The sequence below is a fragment of the Neovison vison genome, chromosome 5 (assembly GCF_020171115.1).
Source record: "Neovison vison isolate M4711 chromosome 5, ASM_NN_V1, whole genome shotgun sequence".
NCBI lineage: Eukaryota > Metazoa > Chordata > Mammalia > Carnivora > Mustelidae > Neogale > Neogale vison.
The window spans coordinates 164,620,520-164,640,851 of NC_058095.1; the positions used below are offsets into that span (position 1 = coordinate 164,620,520).

Sequence of the window (20,332 nt, forward strand, 5' to 3'; positions counted from 1 at the left end):
GTATAAACAATACATTTGTAGGGGAAACACATGCCTCCTGATTCAGCTGCGCTAATTAATATCACCTACCCGGACTTTCCAGGCTAAGGGTGTATTTCCAGCTGTCCTAATCAACTGCCCTTCTAAACGTTCCACTCAGTCCTAATGACTTCCCCCAACGACTCTGTCTCCCTCCTGATACCTTCCCTGTGAAGGACTGGGATATAAAGTCAATATTTCATGTCAAGCACACCCCAGTCGCCGGCCCCACGGACCTCATGAGTGTCCAGGCACGCTTGGCATGGAAGGCATCAGGCCAGAGTCTGCATTCAAAGTTGTGAATCTGACCTTTAGCCAAACCAGTCGAACTTCTCTCCACCAGGTCACGGGAGCTGGCGGAACCCCATACACCCAGCAAACCTTCCAGAACACGTCCATGCATTCGATGAAAGAGGCCAAGAACATGCTGCGTCCTCCTGTGCTCTTAACCAGAGAGCAAACCCCTCTGGGCCAAAGGCAGAGGTTCCCATGAACCCGGTGAGCTCTGACCTCCAGCAGCGACCTCACACCCCCACCCCGGCACATCCAAATCTGGAATTTAGGTTCAGCTGAGAGAACGGGGGGCACTGAGCCATCAGTCACTGCTGGAAAACCACCCGGCCACCAGCGGACGCCCCGCACAGCATTACCAACAGAAGCTCAAGCACGTCACCCCTTCCAAACCCACTCGCGATCCTGCATTCAAATGAGCAAGTCTGAAATAGTCTCACGATCATCACAGTGGGATTACAGTTATTCTTTAAGTAAATGAAATGAATGAGAACTTTGGTCTCTTGTGTGGGGTATGAGAAGCCTCATGGACGGCCTATTTAGTGAAGATGTAAACTTAACAGTTGAAGTGGTGTATCATTTTGCAGATCCTTTCTTGCAAACACTTACTAGGTTATTTTGTAAGTTGTATAGAAATACAAGTTTAGGCTATCTATGTTATGACAAAGTAAAAATAAGTTCCTAATTATAAATCTCGGAAAATCCAAAATGAAACAGTTAAATGTTTACTATTGTTTAAAAGAGAGAGAGAGAGAGAGAGAGAGAGAGAGAGAGAGAAAGTGGGGCAGAACTTCTTTCAGAGCCAAGACAGCTGTAAAAGTTGTATCAAAAGACAAAGTTCGGAACACCTCCTCCTTAATGCCGCTTGGCAGCAATGTCCATCCTGCAGCTGTATTCCCAGTCTGCTCTCTAAGAGACTTTCCCAGCAGAATGTTCGCGAAGGTGGCCCGCACCCGCTCCCCCGCCAGGAATTCCACGTGAGCGCCCAGCTGGCCTTGAAGCCACACTTCTCGTGAGTCTGGGTGAATTCATTTCTGAGCCTGAAGACCCACCGACTCGGGTCCTGGAGGAACACAGAAGACCACGAAGGAGCTGTGAACCACAAATGTTTGTTTTCAGTGACACGTTTGCCGTTCCGGGGAGGAGCCCAGATTCCGTCCCCTGGAGGTACCTGGGCCGAGCGCCCGCGCTGCCGGGTCTCTGCCGAGGCTGAACGTGTAGCTACGCTCCCTGCTCAGCGCACCTCAAGCCCCGGCCGCGTCCCAGCACACGCGCCTGGAGGCGACAGAACGCAACGGTTCTGGGGATGTAATCTAAGGGAGGCACTGGTTCCTCGCCTTTCTGAATAAATCAGAAGACGGAAAACTCCCTAAATTAAGTCCTTAAATCCAAGAGTTAATTCATTTTTAGAAGGAAACTGTTTTGACACAGCACTTGGCCGGGGCACTGCGTGAGCCGCCGTCCCCTAGGGCTGTGCGCAAGCTGCCGTCCTCTAGGGCCGCGCGTGGAAAAGGCCGCAGGGAATAAGGCCCCCGAGCTCCGGAAGACCCTTTCACTGTCCCCTTACCTCCCCCCACTGTGTTTTACCAGCCTTTCCTTCCCTCCTTCTCTGTCACTGAATGACCAGCGAGGCAGCCGCCCAACTGCATCACGGGGTCACCAACATCCGCCTCGGGGCTGGCGAGCCCTGCTCTTCCTTCCCAGTCCTCATGTGCAGCCTGAAGAATCTGGGAGCAAGGGAGCCCGACCCCGTTTCTGTTGAGTGAGATGAAAGTCCGGATAAGGTGGGAAAGGTGGCAAACCACGGAAATGTGCGGGATGAGGGGGGAGCTGAGACACGGGCTGGGCTGACTTCCCAGGCGCAAACGGTGGATTCTCTGCACGTCCCAGAGGACACGAACCCAGCCAGCGAGGGCCAGGGAACACTTCGGAAGGACCTCAGAGCATGAACGCAGCTCCAAATGGAGGGACTGATGAGCGCAGCCCCAGTCCCAAACATGGGTGGGGACACTGGGACATCCCCACGGAGAGCCACCCTCAGTTATAGCTCATACCATCAACTCAGAAGGACTGACATCCCTGCTCTTGCTGGAAAAAGATGCCCGTGCCCGGCTCGTGCGCACCACACACCCAGGCCAGAGAGGCCAGAGACTCCGCTGCTGGAGGCCAGCACAGCCCTCCTCTAACAGAAGGGACCCGGGCTGGCACAGCAACAGGAGATGCTGCCCTCCCTGCACAGTGGCTGCCTCCTCGCACATCGACGAGGACGATGGTGAACAAAAAGCTCTATTTGCTGAATTCCTGTGCGCGTTCTGGCCATGCTACATCACGCAAGCGATCTTGGGTGGGGGAGCCCGTGGAAGACAACTGTACTCGTCATTTTAATTCCATTTCCGCCGGGCGAAGCTTCCCCAACGGGGGTAGATTTAGACGGAAGCCTGACCCCCGGGAAGTCCTGTGCATCAACCCGGAGACGGGCACGCCTGTTAGGATTACATGTGGGGTGCTCCCCGCTCACCCGTCCGCCCGCGAGGCTGCTGGGAGTCACGCTGCCCATCGCACAAAGGGGCAGACGGGGACGTGTTGGTGCCCAGTGTGCACACAGCAAGCCCGGGAGCGGGCCGCAGCTGAGCAGGGGCTGCTGCATACCCTACAGGATGAAGTCATGCACCGACCTGCACCGGGGAAATCCTACACAGCAAAAGATCGCCACTGCGATAAAGAACTGAAAGCAATTGCCCAACTCAGCTCTTCCAGCAGCAGCGTCTGGAAATGAGCTGACACACAGCCGCGCGCACCCGGCATCAAGCTTCGGGCAACGCCCAAGGACGTGAGGGTATGCGGTCAAGCTCCCCTGTGCTGTGCACGGGGCATGTCACCACCAGCTGTCGGAGCGTGTCCATCACTGTCACCTTGGATCTCGCTGCATGAGAAGAGAGATGAGGACTCCAACCCCGGGACCGGGCACGCCAGCCTTGAGGCTGCGCCGAGGAAAGGAGGCCCCTGAGTCAGATGCGGACAAGAAAACATTAAATCTCATCCTGCAGAAGAAAGGCGGCCTCAAGCAAGACCGGCTGGCACAGCAGCCACGTGCAGGTGTGACCCCACACTGGACGCTGGTGCCAGGACACACGCGGTGAAGAATAGCGCTGAGTAGCAGCCCACACCAAACATGGACTGTGTACTGAACAGAGCACTGCAACAATGTGTCTTCTCCGGTTCATAAACACAGTGCGCTTCATGAAAAAGTATCCTCGTTCTCAGCTGGAAGGCTGACATGCTGGAGCCGGGGATGACAGGCTACAAGGCAGCGGCTGACCCGACCAAAAGTACTGAGAGTAACAAGCAGAGAGAAGAACACAGGTAGCAAAATGCAAACAATGGATGTCTCTCACTGGAAAGTAGTCAGGGGCTCATTTCATAATTCTTGCGACTTTTCTAGACATTTATGGGAAAAGTTTTCAATTAGCAATAATCGCGCCTCGGATAAACCTCATTGGCTACGATACTGCCACTGCGCAAAGCTGGTTTTAAATAGAAAGATCTTTTTGGGTAGGGTAGAGAGATGTTAAAACACAGGAAAGGACACCAGAGTGCGAAAAGGGTGTGAGGCCACAGGGCTGCATTCCGCGGGGGCCAAGAACACCGGGACAAATGGAAAGCAAGCCTTTGAGCAGCCGCAGGTCAGTCACAAAGCAGGCCTCCCGCCCAGAGCAGCAGCTGCTGACAAAGGCACAAATGACACAAAGCGCCCCGAGGGAAAGGACTTGAGGTCCCCGCGGGTGCAGCAGCTCTCCTGCTGTCCACACTGCCAGTGTCCAGGCCCTTGTCCACTCACACCCCCTGAGCCCCTTCCTGGCTGGTCAGGGTCGGGGTACACGCGGGTAGAGAGGGGTGGCAAGGTGGCCCTGCCCAAGGCAATCTGCGGCTGGGGTCGGGGGGCAGAAGGAGACACCACACACTCCGCCCTGCGGCCCTAGCGGTCACAAACCCCCCTGCTGGAGCACAGAGCAGGCCCCTAAGGCCTTCGGAGAAGTTTCGGTCATAGACCATGTGCCCGACTGAGAGCCTATTTGAGTAAATACATCAGGGGCTGGAATTTTAAAATAATTGTAGCATTTTAAGGAAAGCTTTAACAAATTGGCCCCATTTACAGGAAAAAACTCATCTGATGTCAGAAAGATAAGGCGTTTCTATCCTCCAGCGCTCACAGAATATGCTTAAAAAAAAAAACTTATGCTATAACTTAATAATACAGGAAACAGTGGAATAATCAAACTGAAAACCTTTATAAAACAGGGGCACCTATAATGTTTCTTACCACGTAGGGGGAAATGGTCATAAAGTCCTTGACTAATGCTAATAAGCTGAGCCTACAGCTCACACGTCACAAACTACAGAATCTGGAAAGTGAAGGACATTCAGAATTACGAAGAAGCAGTTCGTTACCTTATTTTACCCTGAGTCTCTATACTTGTGACAGTAAGCGTCAGAAACAACTATGAAATCCCACAAGGAGAGCTAGCTTCCGGAGCTCGCGGGACACACCACACGGTCTGTCCAAGCAGAATTTGCAAGGGCTAGCCACACCTCCCACACTCAGGGGACCCGATGCAGGGACAGGCGTGCACACAGTAGCCCCGGCCCCGCAGCGTGGGCCCCAGTTACCGCAGGTCCCGGCAGGTCCCTGGCAGCTTGACCAGATAACACCAGCCATGAGGGGCCCTGGAGTATCTCAAGTGATCGCCCCAGAAGGATCCTATTTCAGGGTCCAAAACCAAAAGAAAGAAAGAACCACCTGAGGTTGCTCACCTGGGTGAAGGGTCCTGACACCTCACGTGTGTGGTGAAATGCCTCACACACTAGCGGGGAACGGGCATGGTGAAGCCAGAAACACAGAAGTGCTCCGACAGCTGGAATGTGTGTGACCTAATTCTGGGAGACACCAAAATGAAACCAGAGCTGCTAGGGGACAATCCATTCCTCCCCCAAACCCCGCTGTCTACTGCCTCAGGCGTGACATTCTCCACCTGGATGGGCCAGATGGCACGGCCATTCCCCTAGATGGCAAGGCCCACGTCCCCCCTGCTGCAAAGGTGAATGCCATCATCCAGGAGCAGAAACCAGTCCCTCCTCTTTACAGAGATGGCAAAAAAAAATTTAAAGATGCAGGGGAAAGATTAACCTTCCAGAAACAGCTCTGTGACCATCCCACCATACTCACTAGGAGTATAGTAAATATTTGCCCTTTTAAAATATTTTTAATAATGATGCAATTTTTCTCTTAAAACTTCCTCATCAGATTATGAGAAAGAAAGGGGAAGAAAAATAAGGAGTAAGAAGATAAGACCAACACTGGCCAAACAATAGTGGAAGCATCAGCTACAAGGGTCTGTCGCACAAAATGGGGACAGCTGTGCCATCTCCTCTAGCGTCCCCTTATGCCATGGACTGGTCATTGCAAGGCCCCTGAGGCTCAGCATGGAGAAGAGGTGAGGCGGGCTTACTCTGACGTCCACGCCCAGGACTTCCACCACTCCATGGGGGCTTCTCTGGAGCCACACACAGGACATGGCAGGTGACATTGGCCAAAACTCTGCCCTTATCATAGATGTCCTTTTTCTAATAGCAACCAGTAACCACACTGCTGGGAGTCTAGAAGTCACGGCAACACAGCAGCCGTGAGCACACCCACCTCCCACATCTTGGTTCCTAAACACCATTCTTCAGTAGAAGCAACCAGAACTCTCAGGGAGGAAGGCTACTTCAGGGCCAGAGCAGGGAGGACATGTGATCCTGAGTCATACCTCCTCTGTCAAACCCAGAAGGAACACAAATGCCAACTACCCCTCTTCTGAGAAGGCATTTCACAATTACATACTGAACTTCAAATTTCTGAACCAAAATCCCTCTCCAAATTCAGAAAGCCAATTACGCACTTATAAGAAATGCCTCACCCTGCAGAGCAGTCCCCGGACACTGAGGACCCATGTGGTTGCTCCCATAAGCCATGGCATGAGCACTGCACGTCTGCGTGTCCCTGAGTCCTCACCCCCACCTCCACGGCAAGCTCCCTCTCCAGCACACCACAGCTCCGCATCATGCACACTGACGTTCAACTGTGTGAAACTGCAGTGGGGGACAGAGGAAGGGGCCAGGAAGACCGATCCCTAACACGAACAGCCACCCACCCGCGCCCCCACTCTTGCCAACGCAAAGACGAATGTTAACATTGAGACATGGGGAAGTTGACTTTACCCTTACCCTGAACAATGAAAAGGGAAACCACATTATAATGTGGCCTTTGCTATACAAACATGACATGGCTGAGGTCAGAATCCCTTACCCCAAGTCTCCTACCAAGAACACAGCCCATGGGAATGGTGAGGGCGTACTGGACCCCACAGCCATTGCTCTGGGCTGACAAGGCATTAAAGGGAACCCAAAGCAAACTGAAACGTCTCTTTTCTCCTTCCTTCAAGGAAAGAAATGCATGTGTGTGTGTCTGTGTGTGTGTGTGTGTGTGTATGCATGTGTGTATGCATGTGTGTACTGGCAAAATTTTAAGTAAGCATAGTTAAAATTTTCAAAATCTTAAATAAGTATATTATAAGCAGTAAATGGCTGTCTGAACTTGTCCCAGAACAAGCGTTCTGAGATCTAGACCACCTTTGAGGTCTTTTTGGCACTACAGCCTGGGTTAATCACTCACTTATTTACGAACTTAACAAATGTCTCCTTAACCCCTATCGTTGCCAACCATGGTTCTCAGTATGGAATGGAGAAGTTGACAAGGTCCCAGCCATCAGAGGCCGTATACTTAGAAGGACCTTAAGGTCTGTTACAGGTTTGTCCTGATGGTCAGTGACATGACACACACGCATCTAAAAACGCTTCCCTGACTGCGGGGCGTCTTCCAGCCCCGTCCACAGCACTTGGCAGGTCACAAGCTTTTCCACCTCCCTGAAATCTCTGGTGGGGGCTCCCTACACAGGTGCCCCTGTTGAATAATTAAGAGAATCAGCAAGCAAAATGTGTTCTAAACCCCCCCTCCTCCCTCACCTCAATGCCTCGTTTTAAAGACAAAATCATGAACTCTGAAAGCTTCAAACAGTAATGTTCTTTGAGGCAAAGTCTATAAACCAAACCCACATTTGCTTTATAAACTCAGATCCTGGACCTAAATGCTTCACTGGGGGAACGGTTTTAAACTATTGGACACACCTGAGTAATAAAGGAAAGCTAAAGAAGCATCATTTTTCTTCCTCTTTCTTTTTCTAAAACCACAGACACAAGGTATTTAAAGTGGACCTGCGTCTGTCAAACCACACCTTCTGGTTGTGAGGTCAGAATGATCCTTCAAATGGACCCCAACATCCATCACTGCTGCCCAGGTGTGATTGTTTTCAATGAGCTTCGGAGGGACGGAAAATCATAGGCTCAAGTCTGGACGCTCTGAAGGTACTTACACTGCAGTATAATCAATAAATCACTCCATTCCCCTTAATTTTCCAACAAACTTAGAAATTAGTATATTGGAAGGCAAAAAGACCAATAAGATTTGGGTCAAGCCAAATTAAAAACTACTTTTTACCTAAACATTTGCTGTCACAACTGTTTTAATTCCACATTTGCTTACTTGTTCAATAATATTAAGCAAAATATTATCCTAAGTGCTAAGGATAAACAGGGGTGAATACGAAGGCTCTATTCTCCATGAACATAATCATTAATGGGGAGACAACAGTGTAATAAATGCAATAAATGACAATGTCATCAGCTACGTGCTACAATGAGGCATGGACTCAATGGGAGAGATGTCTACACCTTTCTTCTCTAACATGCATAGCTCAGGTTTACCCACTGAAATCTGCAGGGTAGGCTGTAAGGTACGTGTCAGACATATGAAGTGGCCCCCCCAAGAAGCCATGTTCCCCTGGGCGCCCGGGCGGCTCAGTCGGTTAGGTGCCTGACTCTCGATATCCCCTCAGGTTGTGATCTCAGGGTCATGTGATGGAGCCCCATGTCGGGCTCCACGCTCAGCATGGTGTCTGCTTGGGATTCTCTGTCTCCCTGTCTCTCCCACTTCTTCCCCTACTCCCGCTGGCACACGCACACACTCTGTCTCTCTAAATAATTTCTTTCCGGGAGCATTTTTCCCCACCAGCTGTCGGGCGCTCTGCTCCGAAGAGCACAGCGTTCACCGCGAGTGACGGCGAGGCAGACCCAGAGCTCAATCCAGGGGCTCTCCCTCCGTGTTGTGTGGCTTGCAGCAGGCCCCGCAGCCCCTGACTCCCGTTTCCTCCAGACCCTGGGGGCACGATCATCTAACTGCCGAGCCAAGAGGAGACACGGATCCACGTGGGAAACTGTGGAGACTCCACACACCGGCGGTGCCTCCGGGATCCTAAAGCCGGTTCTCGCTCTCTTCAGACTCAGACCTGGACTCACACCATCAACCCCCCGGATCCCAGGCCTCCACGCCCGTTGAACTTAACACCAGCTTTCCTGGCCGGCCGGCTGGCCCATGCTAGATCGTGGGGCTTCCCGGGCTCTGGAGCCCTGACAGAGACCTCCTCCTCCCATGCATCTCTCTACATCTCCTGTGGGCTGCGTCCCTGGAGAACGATGACTAACACTGAGAAAACAGGAAACACTGGACCCTTCAGAGCATAGACGGACACACCTGGTCAAGGTCGGTGTAAAGACGTTCATGGACACGCGTATGTGTGTGCACACGCGGAACATGAATCCAAATTATTCAAGATTATTTTTAAGCATTTTTAAACTCTAGAACATCTTTGGGTAGATGAATTATTTGGGGATGAATTGCATCCTTTGTTTTACCCTTCATATTTCTCGTTCTTATTCCAGAGCCGCAGACCAGCACGCACGTGCGAACGATCCCAACGTGCAAAACAGGCTGGCAGAGCAGAGTGAAACATCTGCATGACTCCTTCATGGCTGCCCCAAATATTTTGTCATTTTCTTCAGTAACTCAATTCACTAATTCAATAAATTCCTACAGATGTTACCCAGCCTCCCGTGGGGCCCCTGAGAGCACATCCTGCCTTCGAGCCCAGTCTGCCTTGTCCTGCCCGGGGCCTCCACACACTGAGAGATTTTATCCCCGTTGTTTGGGAGGACTCACAGTTTTTACACAATGTTTAGCACAAGATAACCCTGAACATCATATTCAGTAATTTCTTCATATATTGGTTATGTTACATATGATCTATCCCTCATTATATATTAATAACTAGCTACTTTTGGGCGCCTGGGTGGCTCAGTGGGTTAAGCCGCTGCCTTCGGCTCAGGTCATGATCTCAGGGTCCTGGGATCGAGTCCCGCATGGGGCCCTCTGCTCGGCGGGGAGCCTGCTTCCTCCTCTCTCTCTCTGCCTGCCTCTCTGCCTGCTTGTGATCTCTGTCTGTCAAATAAATAAATAAAATCTTAAAAAAAAAATAACTAGCTACTTTCTCAAATCTAACTAGTATGCACATATCGGGTGCTACTTAAATGAGGAAAAAAGGTCAAAAATACCAGGTCACCGGTGCAGTCTTCCACGCCAACCAAACAGAACAGAACTGGCCCAAGAGATCCAGTTCTCCCAGAGTCAGTTCTAATCAATACACTGTAATCAATACAACGCAGCGGGAAACACGCGATCTGAAGACACCAGAGCTTTCAGTGTGAGGTCGAGATGGCAAAGTGGTGGCCCGTGGGCTGGAATCAGCCTCCAGGCGTCTTGTTTGGCCTCAACCATATTCGGGAGTTTTTAGAATGAGTGTTTTAAACTCAAGATCCCAGAAGTCTAACTCTTCTCCAGACCTTGAAAAGCAGGACCACCGGCTCCGTCTGCCGGGAGAGCGTCGGCGCCGGAGCCGCCTGCGTGAGCGACCTCCAGATCCGCGCGCCACTTCCAGTGCGGGGTCGAGCTTCGGTGGGTGAAACCTGCGCCCCGATGAGTCCAGACCCATTCACAGGATGCTCCTCCCAAGGCGTACCGCAGGGCAACCAAGCACACGCTAAGGCAGTCACATTCTGATGGCCCTGTATTACCGATCCTGATAACACATTCCATTTTTGACCAATTAGCCGTTTCTCTGAAACATCACATAACAAAACTATCCCTTAAGGACCAGCCCCTGATCCAAATGTCCTTTTCTGCATCATTCGGTTTGCTCCAATCTGTCTCTCCCTGAAATCTCTAATATGATGACTTACCTTTTCTGAACATCTTTTATCAGGGATTTCAAATTAATTTATATACTAATCCGTCCTGCAGAGCAACTGGGTGACTTGGTGGCCAGCACACCAGCAACACACACACCATGCCCAGAGTAGCACTCTCCGGACCCGGGCCTTCCGGTGGCTTCCTAGCGCTGGGGCAGTCACGTCATCTTCTGCACACTGGCCTAGAGCAGACTTTGTCCTTTCTGCCCTTGTATCTTCCTTGACCTAAGTAAGTCTTGCCTGTTGAGCAAGTTAAAGTTCACCCACTTAACCCGACGATTTTATTTTCTTGTGATTTCTCAATATCCATGTGGTTTCATTTCCCCTTAGTTCCCGCATCTTCTCCTCAGACCGTTAGCACTCACTCTCACTCTTTGTAATCATCTCCCTGTTTGAGCTTTAAGCGTTATTCCCATCCTTATTAATATGGTAACCCATCCTAACACTGCATTTGACGGCAATGCTTTTAAAATTCCTTCATGCTTACCTCTGCCTTTTTTTTTCTTCTAAAACCATCACAAAAACTATCACCTCTGGCTTTCTCGTTGCCAGCCCCTTCCCAAGAAGTATATACATTAACTAAGTGCAAATATTTTTCCCCTAATAATTCAGATCTTAAAAACAAGTTCCAGGAGCCACTTACGAACATGGCGGCCTGCGGTAAGGGATGGTGTCATGGAGAAAACGCATTATGGTTTACAGAAAGGGCAAGTGCTTTGCCGTGAGGCGGCACCCGGCTGCGAGGAAGTCCTCTCCTGTTCCCCTCACCCTCTCTCTGATACTACGCGCCACGCAGCTCTCTCCGGGACTTACTCACAGAATTCCGATGCGCCCATCTGAGGTTCTCATTCCCTTTGCACATCCTCCGCGCACTCCCCCGTCCTATCCTTATGACCCTCCTTTTATTTTCATGATCTGGACTCTGAATATCCACCTCCTTGAAAGTCCTATACCTCAACGAAGACGCTGGAGGCCCTCAGGGAAGCTTCGTGAACCAGTGTGCAGACCGCCCCCTCATGCGTGCTCTCACGTGGCTCATGGATTCTCCGAGTCCCCCACGGGACACAGGCCAAGCACGCGGCCCTGGCTTCGGTGTTCCCAGGGAAGTTTTCCTCCCACAGGACATCCATGTTCTGCACAGAGCAAATGTGCAACCAACGTGTCTCCAAGGGGTATCCTGACCGATTCCTTGTGCCACTCCCTCTGCCTCCCCACACGTCTGGAATTTAAGTGAGCTACGTGACTCGGGGGAGGAAGGCGGTCGGAGCACGGGACGGGGCTGCAACTCCCGGGACGGTCTTGCTCCGCGCCATGACTAGGGACGCTGCCGCGCTCCGCCTACCACCCACCACTGAATCCTGGCTACACGGTCCCTTGCCTCATACGTTTCAGGAGCTTAGAGACATCCTTTTTTTCTCTCTTTCTCCCATTTTTTCAAACCAGAAAGCATGTCTGGCCCCATAAAATGCCTTCCATGCATCCTGGACTGCTGAAGCCCACCTCCCCCACCCGCCCCGCTGCTGCCCGCGATCCCTGCTGGAGAGCTTCAACTCTCTTCCCAGGCAAAGGCCTTTGAACTCACATATTCTTCTACGACTTCTTGTCATCATGTTGCGCAAATATATCATTATCTGGCTTCGATGATGATAACATTCCAATAAAATGTTCCCAAGTCTTAAAACCATAAATTATTTAGTAACACTGCTATAGACTGGGTGTTCGTGTCCCCCAGAGCTTGTATGCTGAAGTCCTACTCCCCAGCGTGGTGGTAGCAGGACGTGAGCCCTTGGGAGATGAGCGGGTCCTGAGGCACAGCCCTCGTGCGTGGGATCAGAGCCCTTACATACCAGATCCACCTACCCCACCTCACGATGGGCTTCTGCGAACCGGGCCGTGGGTCTCTCCACACACGGAATCTGCCGCCACCTTGACCCTGGACCCTGAGCCTCAGGACAGTGAGAAGCACATTTCTGTTGTCTATAAGCCCCCCTCGGTCTGTAGTGTTTTGTGACAGCAGCCCGAACTAAGGCAAAGGTCAAGCAGCCGACCCTTTCTGCACCAAGGAAGGGAATCTTCATTCACCAAGACGCACATCCCTCCTTCTCTCCGTCGGATGGTTGTTTCCATTTCTGGAGTCCACGTCACTGTTTTCCTTCTGTGCTGAGTCAGGAATCACCTCATTCTGCTCGATCTTACACCCAGCTTTGTCTCTAACAGCCTCCCCACCGCGGCTGTGTTCAGCCTGACAGACTTCAGCGGGAGCCGGACCGTCTCATCTGTGTGCATGAGCTTGGGGCAGGAGGCCACATGGCCACGTCCCTGAAAGCACCCACGTTTCCCAGTAGTTCCTCGAGTGTGCAAACCACATCACCAAAATATGCCAGACTCAGGCGTGCATCCTCTCCTGCCAGGGAAAACTCGCCAGCATCGAAAACAGCCGCTCAGGCTTATATAGCGAGATCTGCTTCAGAGAGCCCCCTCCAAGACGTCATATATTAAATTTTGCTGTTGTTCAACTTTCTAACCATTTCAGAAGCATTCCTGCATCCACAACCACCAACGTTCTTTGCATTATATTCAATGAAAATCCCTTTTCATCCCCTGCCTGTCTTCCGCGGGCTGTCCTCGAGAAGGCAGCCTGCCCTCGCCAGCCGCGCCCGCTGCTCTGCAGAGCCCAGCACCGCCTGCCAGGGTCCCCCGGAGGGCTCCACGGGCACCTGCTTCAGCAAGTCTGGCGTCCATACATGGCTCAGCGTTCTTTGGGTCTTCCTTCCTTCCGGACATCTCCCCTCTATTAGCGTTTCCTGTTCCTAGTGGCAATTACCCCTTTTAATTTGGAGCTCATTTTTATTGATGAATCCAATGCTACATGGTAACATGTGCCAAGTATAAACAACTCCCTATTTTTTAAAGCGAGACTTTAAAATAACTACAAGATCCATGTTGATTGGCTCAGTGAGCAAACGAGAGGCAACTGATCATTCCAGTTTTGCTGTGAGTCTACCCCACGCCGTTCTGTGCAAGACGTTTGAATTTTCAGCTGCAAAAAAGGGCACGCAGGACGCCCCCTACCCAGCCTAGTCAAACACAGTTTCATATAAAGGTCAAAAGTGAAATGCCTTTAGGAGTTCTGTCAAAATCTTAAAATAAAAGTCACATTCCAAACTTCATAATTCTCATGAATACCTCACAAAGTCACCATTATGCTGTTGAAGGGGAAAACAATTGTGTGCTTGTGTCACAAGGGAAAATATTCTAAAAATGAATTATATAGTAAACGCAGGAATCTTCAAGTCCTCGCTCACAAATCATGAGTTTGCTTTGGCTTCGCCTGTGGACACGCTGTGGTCTTCGCACGTCGCACCTCCGTAGACAAGGGCCCCGCGCCCTCCTCCGCGTGCGGAACTAGATTCGGCGTGTCGGCTTTAGGAGACTTGCCTCCCCCAACGCTGTGCCAGCGGTCTGGCTAAGCTCCCCTCATTCCCTCTGAGAACTTGTACCCACGTTCATAACACTGAACATAGACCTAGACGCCAGCTTCCGTACTCTTCGTAAAATGTCTCTGAAGGTTGCTCTGTCATTCTGTCTGTCCATAGGAGAGCCCATATGAGCACGGTGCACGTAATTATCTCCTCAGATGGACATGTTGAACTGTGTTTGCTTCGAGAATGACCCAATTCTTCTGAATCAAGGAACAAGATAGACTTCTTCTCCTGCCTGAACCATGTGTTCCATTTTTTTAGCCACTTGGACATAAAAATGATCCTACAGCTCCAAGCTTTTTCAGTAAACAAAACATCCTCTGGCCGGGAACCTCAACATCTCTGACCCCTGCACTGGTTTCTGCAGCCCCCGAGCATGTGAGAGACTCTCCAAGTCCCTTCTCTTGGGATAACAGCTGTAAGAAGCAGCATTGTTGTGCGATGACAAGACTTTTGAAAGGGTTACCCCATCTCCTACAGCTGCAATTACTGTTTTTTCAAAACCAAACGTGAGAAAGAGAAATACTGAGCATTTTTCAACCTTCCAAAAAGTACTCTGTGCTCCTTGAAGCACATTTTGGGACATGATTTCAAAATACTTTATTAACATCGTTAGCCCCTTGAGAATGACCAGAGGAAAAAGCAGAGAGCAGAAGGCAGGAAACACCCAGACCCGCTCCGAAGCTGCCAGAAGGGTGAGGGGCCACCGGCACCGGCGGCACTGAGAGTGAGGGGCCCACCGGCCGACACGCGGCTCGGACAGAAACTCAGCCTCGTCAAAAATCCGCAAGTTCAGTAGCCCCGAGGAATGGAGGTTAGGATTGCATAAAGCTGAGTCACAGCGATCTCCCGTGGGAGCCAAGTGCTACCTTCAAACCCACTCATTTCTGGAACATTCCATTAACTCTCAGCCAAAGACATTTTGTAAAATAAGGGCCTTTTCCTATGTTTGCATTAGGGCAGCTTCCCGATCTGTCAGCAAAGGTGTGTCCCCCACCTTATGTGCTGGAAAACGCCTCCAGCCCCCCAGTCAAACTCGCCCTAAACGCACCCTGTTTTCTGTAAGGCTCAAGCACTGCACCGTCCGACTTCCATCATCCATCGTACACCCGAAGCTGCTCCCGCGGGACCATCTGCGTCCCTGCTTCTGGGCCTGCCCTCCCGTCCTGCCCACGTCACTCTGTCCTCCTTCTGGGACAAATGTGTTACCAGAGCAACGGCAAGCAGCTCTCATTCTAGGGCCACCTCCTGCCAGACAAGGTGCCCGCTGGGAGCTCTCTCCCAGGAAGAGGCTCTGCCCCACGTCTTGGAGCAGGAGGCTGGGACGGGGCATGGGTCCCGCCTCCCAGGAGAGGCTCAGCAGGCCCAGATGGCCTTCAGGGTGCGCACCAGGGCACAGCTCCCTTGTGGAAACACATTGTGTCTCTCGATGCCTCCCCGGCATCAGGGGGCCTCCCCGAGCCACAAGCTCCTGTCCCAGCAGTCACACGCTACCCGCAGAAGTCGCAGGGCGGGAGGGCGAGCCCCTCCGGGAAGCCCCTGCTGCGTGGTTTTGGTCATTCAGTTCGGTTCTGTTTTCCTTAAACACCAGGGTACTGCCCACCGCCGGTCTTTCTGCATCTCCCCCCATTCCAGACGCGGAAAGGGAAAGGCAGGGACCCTGACTGTGGGGGCAGGTCACACCTCCCCGCGGAAAGGTGTGGATGAACTTCATGTAGTTCAACGGTATCTTTCCCTCTCCCTACCTTGGTTGTGGTTCAACCACCTTTCTTACCCACCTATTGTTTTCAGCTTGAAAGAAATTCTTCTCCCTCAGAAAGGCAGAAGCTGAGGGCAGTTAAGGGGATTTCGGGATTCTTCCCAAAATCAAGTAACTGAGTGAAATCAAGCCACTGAGTCCGTTCAGAAAAGAGACGTCCCCAAGTCAGGGATGTGGAGGACAGATGGGACAAAATAAAGAACGCTCTTCGCGTTCTTATTTTATATCAGCAGCTGGTTTTCCAATCATGTATTTTTTTTAGTATTTAATAGAAATAGCTAATTAGCCAGAAGTGAAATATGCTTATGCTGGCGACAGAGGAGAGGGACGGAAGCCAGAGCACTCGGAACCAGCAGGAGGGAGGCACGGGGCAGGAGCAGGTGTCTGGCCTCTGGGCCGTCCACGTGTGCCCGTACGTACACAACCATGCACGCACACGCACACACGCACACACGCAGACCTGAATGTCTCACCACCCGGGAGTGCCCCGGATGACAGCACACGCCTGTGTCGGGACAGATGCCGAACACGGAGCCGGACCCGGCTGGGCGGGGCTGCGGCGGAGGCAGCAGTGGGCGGTGGTTGTGGGCGGTGTTACCTTTCCCAGCCCCGGAGGCTCTAGGCCTTGTGGTTTGCAGACAAAGCCTGGGGCTGGCCGGGGAGTGAGCTGGGAGAGCGGTCCCTGGAGGCTGGGACAGTTGCAGGCTCAGGCCTCCAGCCGGGGCCCTGGAGGCCAGGGTGTAGGGACCGACCCCCACCTGTGGCCATCCCCACACAGGACAGAGCCCTCTCAGGGACCCCCAGTGCAGCCTGCAGGGCTGAACCTACCCAGGGAAAGCTCTCCGTCCTCCTTCTTAGGCATGGGTTGCCCTGCGATGCAGAGAGAGAGTTCTGGAGATGCCTTGTGCTGGCTACGCCATCCCATCCTCACGAGAGCGTGGAACACTCTCGTCAAAGGGAGGGGGGACCGGAGAGCCACCGCGAAGCAGCACCCAAGCCCTATGGCTGTCCCTGGGGTTGGGGCACACACGGCTCCAGGCTGAAACCCAGCACAGTGCGCTCACTGCCCAGCAGAAACCTCTGGAAAGGGGCCGCAGAATTGTACCAGGGGTCCCCTTAGAGCTCCTCTCTTAATTGTCCCCATTTACACATCTGCCACAAGCAAAGTCCGCATGGGAAGAATGCCAGCGTCCCTCGAATTCAGGAGCCCTAAGCCGCAGCTCTGCATCTAACATCGGAGGGCTGGGGCGACCCCGGGTCGGCCGGACCGCCGTACATCCGCACCAACCCCAAGTCGACGCAGACAGGCTGGCCGGCATATGTATCTTCTGTCTAACCTCTTGGAAAGTCAGCGTGACATCCTAATCTTGGCCTCCGACCCCACAAAGAACAGGAAAATCGCAATCACGCTCCTCAACGAGATGGACATGGAAGCCCATCTTTCTCACCAGTTTTAGTCTAAAAAATCACAGGACACATTATTAACACGCTTTCCTGACACAGACAAAGCCCGCCAGTGCTGATCCCATTCAGTGGACGAGTTCAAACGAACACAGAATACGCCCTAGAGCCGTCCTCTCTGTGAAGGACATTTTCAACACCCAGAAAGAAGTATCACTCCGGCCTCCTCCTGATAGGAGGGAGGACCCGGCGGGGCTCTTCAGGGGCTCATCACGGTGCAGCAGGCCCGACACCGGGAGCTTGACCATCCCCTGAACGTTGGAGAAAACCCAGCCTTAGGACTAGGCCTATTTCTCCCCCTCGCTCACTTGGGGCTAGGACGCCCAAGCACCGTGGCCAGGAGACACACAGTCCACGCCACCGAGAAAGGCTGCGCCCATGTCGCCCCCACAGCCTAGGGACAGGCCCTGCAGAGCACCAGCCGGCCAGGAGAGCCAGAGCGCCTGTTGGGGGACCGCCGGCAGGAAGGGGTGCTTCGGAGCTCCCCCTTCCGATGGGAGATTCTTTCAAAATTAAAGCAGGGGCTCCCTCCCCTGAAATGCTACGGCCAGAGGCACAGACTGGCAGCAAGCGTGCAACTGTGACAGCGGGACCGCCCCAGCCGAGAGGAGTGGGACGCGCTCTCCCACGTGCCCACACGACGCCGGGCACGTGCTTCACCCCAGCAGAGCTCCCGCCTCGCTGCCTCGCCGTCCCCTCCCCGCGTCCAGACACAGAGGCACCGACGGGCGCAGGGGCACGGAACGCTCGCGCGGGCCCAGGACGCGGGCCCAGGAGTGACGGGACTCCGGAACAGAGGAGGCCGCCTTCCGGGAAAATCCTACTGCGGATGCTCCTGGTACGTCGGCGAGAGAGCCGGGAGGGCGGCGGCCGGCAGTGCCGCGGTCACTGAGGCTGCTGGTGCCGGGAAGACGCCTCCTGGTCCACCGTCACCCCCGCCAACACGTCTCACGACAGTCCTGCCGCGCCGGCACCCGTTACTACCGGCGCTGCCCGTGCTCCTGGTCCCACGATGACATCCACGAGTACCGCTGGGCGGCCACCACCAGTGCTGCGGGCAGCGCCGGCCCCGCCTGCGCCGCTGCCGGTACGGCCGGTAACGCCGGCAACGCGGCTGCGGATGGTACCGGAACCTCCGGTCACTCGCGCTAGAGCCACCACCGCCGGCGGCGCTACTGATGCCACCGCCGCGGGCGCGTCCTGAAGCTGCCGCGGGGCCGCAGCACGAACACGTGTCAGTAGGACTCACGGTCACAGCAACGTGACCGCTAGCGCCACGCGTACCGACCCCCACGATCACCCCCGCCAGTCGCGTCGCTGACTCTGGATACGGACGCGGACGCGGTCGATGCTTCTCCCGGTGCTACGGCCGGAACCGGTGTACGCGCCGGCAGCAAATACGACGATCGCCGCTGCCGCTGCCGCCGGACGCCCCCTGACACCACCGGCACCGGCGCCGCCGCGGCCACCACGAACACGCCGGCTGCCGCCTCGGCTCGCGTAGGACGGCGCCAGCGCTGCCGCTAACACTACCAGGACTGCTACCGACACGTCCGCGGATGCTACTAACACGCCGGTCGCGGGGGGTACCGGGGACCCCAACACCCGGCCACCGCTGCTGGCACCGTTAACGCGCCTCCCGACGCTACGGCGGACGCGACCACCTCCGCGGACACAACTCCCCTGCGGACGCTGCTGGCACTTCTGCGGGTACCGCTGCTCCTGTTACGGACTCTGCTGGGAATGCCACGGCCACTGACGTGTCTGCGGACGCTGCTGGCTCTGCCGACACTCCCAGTGCTGCTGCTGCTCGCAGTGCTGCGGACGCTACGGCCGGCGCTGCCGTTCATACCCTAACACCGGGCTCTGCATGAAGCTGCCATCTGACGGCCATGTCCTCTGTCCCAGGTCTTGTTCCAGACCCTCTGTCCCTGGGACCCACGACTCTCACAGCGCAGAGGACAAAGGTGCCGACACCGATGCCCGGCAGGTGTGAGGAGTCTCAGGAGGCTCTGAAGGAGGAACTCTGGGTCCTCTGAACACAGGAAGGACCAGCCAGAAAGGCTCATGGAGCAGGAAGCTGACGCGCTGAGAGGACGCTGTGCTCCGAGTGACTCAAAGCCCTGTCTGCACATGCAGGGGACCGTGACCTAACTCTGGAGGACAGCCTGCAGCTCGGGGCCTAAGAACGGTCTGGTCTGTTCGCAGGACGGCATCGGGAGACCGGGCAGCTCCTGGGAGGGGCGGGAAGGCAGACCAGGGGGTCCAGGAAGACTCAGGTAGAAACGCTGACCAGACAGGGGCCTCTGCAGGGCAGACCGAGGTCCTGCATTGAGGACGGGGCTGGTGAAACACGGGAAGCTCAGGGCTGAGGCGGAGAGGGCGGGGACAGGCAGCACTGGGTCATTCCAGGACATCCATCCGGGAGGGAGGGACAGCTGCAGAAAAATGAAGCTGTGACCATAAGTCAAAAAAGCAGGTCACAGGCAGCCAGGGAGGCACAGCGGACGCCAGCAGGGACAGGAACGTGTCAGGTACCCGAGAGCGCCAGACAGGCGGTCCGGTCCGGTGGCCCCACTCTGCTCCCAGCCACAGATGTGAAGGGGCCACAGCTAGAGCTCATCAGGCCTGTCGGCTCTCCATGCGGCAGGACAAGCACAGAGCAGGCCACAGAAAACCAGGACTGGGTGGGCACAGCTGGAGTCCAGCCTGGACCAGGGTGAGGCCAAGAACACCTCAAATGTTCACTTTCTCCAAGTCTGGGTGCGGAAGGGTGAGTGTGGGCGTCCTACTGTGTTTTGAGCCCTCGGACCACTGACCTGCACTGCATCGTGAACGAGTGCCATGGGATCTGTTTCTGGGAAGAATTCCACTTTGCACCCTACAACATTTGTTAAAAGCTCTCCTTCAAAATGCGTTTGGAAGCCACACAAAACTGCAGAAAATTCAGGAGTGGCATCTGCAGGAACTAAGGCCAAGGGGGGAGGGGCACGCCCAGGGGCTCCTCGCTCTGCACCTTCCTTCGCCAGAGGCCACCCACCTGGGGAGAGGCCGGCAGGATCCCAGCACCCCTGGGGGAAACGTC

At 54.0% G+C, this 20,332-nt stretch overlaps 1 protein-coding gene and 1 pseudogene across 1 annotated transcript in view; both read right to left on the minus strand.

Moving 5' to 3' along the window:
- COL4A1 (collagen type IV alpha 1 chain) overlaps positions 1-20,332 on the minus strand; it is a 130,983-nt gene that overhangs the window by 93,729 nt on the left and 16,922 nt on the right. The window lies entirely within an intron of this gene.
- LOC122907964 lies at positions 3,713-3,835 on the minus strand (annotated as a pseudogene).